This window comes from Aotus nancymaae, unplaced genomic scaffold (assembly GCF_030222135.1).
Source record: "Aotus nancymaae isolate 86718 unplaced genomic scaffold, 86718_ANA_hifiasm-v0.15.2.pri h1tg000057l, whole genome shotgun sequence".
Lineage (NCBI taxonomy): Eukaryota > Metazoa > Chordata > Mammalia > Primates > Aotidae > Aotus > Aotus nancymaae.
In genome coordinates, this window is record NW_026988471.1 from 68,775,824 (window position 1) to 68,780,842 (window position 5,019).

A 5,019-nucleotide genomic window follows, 5' to 3' on the forward strand; every position below is an offset into this window, starting at 1 on the left:
AGTGGCTGGCACAGAGTACAATGCTCAATAAATGTCTTGAATTTGTGAATAGAGTTCTGTAACCTTTTTTCACTAACTGAGTCCCTTGATTTTCATTTTACATCTGATTACCTTTAGTTACCCAGGTATGTACCTTGTATTTAACTTGCATTCAAAACACAGAATCTCAGTTCTTCCTTCTTGTAAAGTAAGAAAATCTTATTTATGATGTATGCAGTTCACTTACCTTGCTTCAACAGAAGAAAGGTTAAGTATTATGTTTTTTTCTTTTAGGAAATATCATTTGTGGCAGGCGTCTTTCTTGTAAAAATCTTAAAACATTATTACAAAGCTAAGCACCTTTTGAACAGTACTTAGAATGTTATTGCCCTTCTTACTGCTAATCCTTTGCTTTGTATTTTTTGTCCATGCCTGTATGTATGTAACAGAGTAGGAAATGGGGAAAATACATAGTTTGAGCCTTTAAAAAGAAAATGCTGTAAGGATCATTTTGCAACTTATTTACTCAATGCTGTGCCTTGGGGATCTTTTCTTGCCTGTATATGTAAATCTACCTTTTTAAAAACTACTGCAGTGGCCAGGCACAGTGGCTTATGCCTGTAACCCAGCACTTTGGGAGGCCAAGGTAGGTGAATCACCTGAGGTCAGGAGTTAAAGAGCAGCCTAGCCAACGTGGTGAAACCCCGTCTCTACCAAAAAAAAATAGAAAATTTAGCTGGATGTGGTGGTGAGCGCCTGTAATCCCAGCTACTTGGGAGGCTGAGGCAGGAGAATTGCTTGAACCCGGGAGATGGATGTTGCGGCGAGCCAAGATTGCACCATTGCACTCCAGCCTGGGCAACAAGAGCGAAACTCCATCTTAAAAAAACAAAACAAAACAAAATAAACCCTGCTGTATAGTGTTTTGTGTGATGTACATATGACAGTTTAGCCATTGCCTTTTTTTGCTTCTTTTTTTTTTTTTAACCACTCTATTCTGTGGCTGGAGTGCAGTGGAATGATCACGGCTCACTGAAGCCTCAACTTCCTGGACTCAAACAGTTCTCCTGCCTCAGCCTCCCAAGTAGCTGGGACTATAGGCCACACCACAACACTCAGCTAATTTATTTTTTGAGTAGAGATGAGATCTCACTATGTTGCCCAGTCTGGTCTCAAACTCCTGAGCTCAAGCAGCCCTCCCATCTCAGCCTCCCAAAGTGCTGAGATTACAGGCATGAGCCACAACCCAGGCCATTGCCTCATTTTCTAAACCAGAGATTTGTAGAATGACTAATTTTTGCAAAGCAGCATTTTTAAAGCTTTTTAAAATTTAATATGATGTTAGATATCATATTAGTGTGTCTAAAGTAGCCACAAATAAAGAGATGATACTGTTGAGGCAGAAACTTGAAATACTGATTTATATACTTCGAGGAACAAAATTCCTCAAAACCTTATAAGACAAAATTTATTTTAATATAGTAGTTAGGAGGTATCAAACTCAGTTATAAATGGGGGGTTTTAATTCCCATAGTGATAGAACCTTTTAGGCACTTAAGGATTATAATAAGGCAACAGTTGTCTTCTATGCCACTCTGAGGTGCTCTCGAAAGTGACATCTCTGGCAGAACTCCATAGTGTGTGATGAGCTTGCTGCTTGCTCAGCATTGGCATTTACCCCTTAATATACTGTCCTATTGGCTGGGTGTGGTGGCTCACACCTGTAATCCCAGCACTTTGGGAGGCCAAGGTGGGCGAATCACAAGGGCAGCAGATCAAGACCAGCCTGGCTAACACAGTGAAACCTCGTCTCTACCTAAAAATAGAAAAAAAATAGCCAGGTATGGTGGCACGTGCCTATAGTCTCAGCTACTTAGGAGGCTGAGGCAGGAGAATCACTTGAACCTGGGAGGCCAAGGTTGCAGTGAGTGAGATTGCACCACTGAACTCCAGCCTGGGTGACAGAGTGAAAGTCTGTCTCAAAATATATATATACGTATATATATGTATATACGTATATATATACACATATATATATACGTATATATATGTATATATATATATTTTTTTCCCCTGTCCTTTGGCCATCTGGAGTATAAGCTCCCCAGAGGAGACTGGGCAGAGGTTTACTTGGCAGTAAGGATTATCTGACAAGTCTAATATTTTATGTCTTTGTAATTTCCCATTTTCATATCTCAATTAGTTTATCTTGATATATGCTCAAATATATAAACCATTGTCATCCATGTGTATGCTATTACATATAGCTTTTTATTTAAAGTCCTGGTCATAAAACTCAGGTTAAAACATTCTAGAATTCCCTACTTCTATTTTTGTAGCTGTGCCTCTTAGTCAATGCTTATTTCATGCCTTTGAGGCAGTAGGTATTGAGAGTCACCACTTCTTCATTATCTTAGGATTTTCAATTCTTTCTTCAAAATTTATACTTTCAGGTTTTCCTAATTAACTGGTCATCCCATACATTTGTGTAAAATAATTTCTAGGAACACTCCAAATCTGAAAACCTTTGTTTTAGACTTACTACTTCATTTCCAGTAGATGGCACCAAATACCCTTTGAAGTTCTTCATTATACTAATTCCTAGTTGGTGTTGCTGGCTAGTTGGTAATTTCATCCACTACCAAGGAACGAACATTGTGCAGTCTTTAGTCTGATTCTCTAATTTTTGTTTGTAGTGTAAGCTAGACTTGCTGACGTTTAAATTACTTGCTGTTTCTGGCTCAGAATTCAACCTTTTCCCCCCCTTTTTAAGACAAAAATAAGTGTGAATTTTGATCAGGGTGATTGTAGAGGAAGGGTCATGATATTGAAGTTGAACTTGGTTAAAATAAAGAGGTGAGAGTAAGAGAATAAAGAGGTATGCTAAATATTCGTAATAAAATCAAAGAGAAAATATATACAAAATCCAAAATGTTAGGATAATGAAATCAAAGTATTTTTAGTATTATCAGTTTGGGTACTTTAGTAGAATTGCAGTTGTTTATGATTTTCACGTGTGTTTTACAAATAACATGCAAGTTAAAAATACTCTTTAAAAACTGTTAGATCCTTTTGTAGTGCGTAAACGTGGTAATTAGGTGTTCACATTGTATGTGTGGGATGTGCCTCCCAAACAGCTTGTGAAAAAAAAAACTGTTACATTTCTACCTTCATTTCCAACTTTGTATTGTGCTTTGAAAACCTTTCAGTATGTGTATTTCATTAGTATTTTTGTAAATAATCAGTTTTTAGATCCAATTAGCCACTGAAACCAGAATATGCCCATAAATATTCTATTTACTCTGAGTTGATTTAATTTTAGTGGGTTTGTGAACCATTAAAAAATACATGTTTAATATTTCCCACCATAATTACATTGAGTACTTGAGTTTTGAGTCAAGTGTTTTGTGACTCAGTCTGGAAATCTGTTTAAGCTACCTTGTCTTTATGCAACTATTAACAGGAGGATTGGTAATTTGGGCTCCAGGTGAGACAGACCTAAGTTCAGTTTCATGTCTGCAGCTGAATGCTTGACAAGGAAAATCATTTAGCCTCCCTGGGCCTCAGTTTCCTCATGTGCAAAATGTAGTTAACACAACCTACCTCATAGGGTTATACTGAAGATTAGAGATAATGTAGGGACGATACCTACACATAGTAAGCTATTATATATTGGCGACAATAATAAACTTTTTTAAAAAGAATATGTCCATGCTTTACTCATTTGTATTTTGGGGACTCAACCTACCAAGAGCTTTATTTCTACTTTTAAAATTGGAGATGTCTGTCAGTACATTGGCATTGTAGCTTGGTTTGCCAGATAGCTTTCATCTCAAAAATTTTGATAGGTTTAGGGAACGATCTTTAAACTTCTTAGTTCTGTATACATAACATTCTATAAGCATTTATATTGGTACCACCCCCACGCAGAAACACACCATTTGCAGCCGTCTTAGAGTATTCTTTTGAATGCTTTCATCTAGAATTAAAAGGAAGGGGAAAACCGTTAAAGATATTTAAGTCAAAGACTCTTAGGGTTCAGTGCCATTCTGTAGGTTCAGGAAGTCTCTGCGCTTTAAAAACCCGCTGGCGTGAAAGTAATTAATTATTCCATCACTTCCCGGGGTGGGGCGGAAAAGGCGCCTAAGCTCAACGCTGTACAGCAGCCCGATTCCACCTCTTTCTTGAGGGCAGAAAAAACGCCAGGCGGCGGGCATTTAACATCGGCCAGGCTTTTCTTCACAAACCCCGCAGCAGCCACGTGGCGCCCGCCGGCGCTCCTGGCTCACAGACCACTAGCCTGGACCGCTCTTCGGGAGGATTCGCGGCTGGGCCCTTGCCAGCCGGAGTTCTGCAAAGCCCGGAACCTCCAGGGCCGCGGCCACCAAACCCAGGGCACCGGCCCCGAACCCCAGCGGGGCAGAGCGCCCTGGGACACGAGGTGCCTGCCTTCCATTCGAGGGACGCCTGGCAGGTCCCCAGAAGTTTTCCCCGGGGAGAGGTCTTGGCAACAGGTCCGAGGCGGGGCCGGGTGGAGCCGAGCTCCGCGGCGGCCGGTGAATCAGCACCGCCCAGCGCCTGGCCGGCCCTCCCAGCCAATGCCAGACCTGGTGAGGAGCAGCCAGGCCGCTGACCATCAGCCACTTACGGCTTGCCTGGCCTGGAGAAAGGTGACATCATCGTAGCTGGGAGGTTTCCGAAAGCTTCACCAATGGGAGACAGGCGAGGTGCTTGCCTTCTACAGCTCTTGACCAATACTAACAAAGCAAAGGGTTGTCGGTATAGAACCAATGGGAAACAAGGATGGAGCACGAGGCGGAGTTGCGAATCCTGTCACCAATTGGAAAGAGGGGGTGGAGCCCAGGCCTTGTCAAGTGTGGCCAACCAGCGAGAGGAGCGGACTTTGGGGGGGGTGGAGCCGTGAAGCCCTCTCCCAATCGCACAAGTGTAGGGGTGGGGCATTTTTGGGGGGACCCAATGAGGAACGCGGCCGAAGCTGGCCTGTCAAGAGAAGGGGCTGGGGGCGGGGGGATGGTGAGT

The 5,019-nt window shown here is 42.0% G+C and overlaps 1 non-coding gene across 1 annotated transcript; it reads left to right on the plus strand.

Moving 5' to 3' along the window:
- The first annotated feature begins 3,045 nt into the window (after nucleotides 1-3,045).
- On the plus strand, nucleotides 3,046-3,154 carry LOC135269852 (small nucleolar RNA U13). Its single transcript, XR_010338099.1, has one exon. It is a non-coding gene; the product is annotated as a small nucleolar RNA U13 (small nucleolar RNA).
- The last annotated feature ends 1,865 nt before the right edge of the window (nucleotides 3,155-5,019 follow it).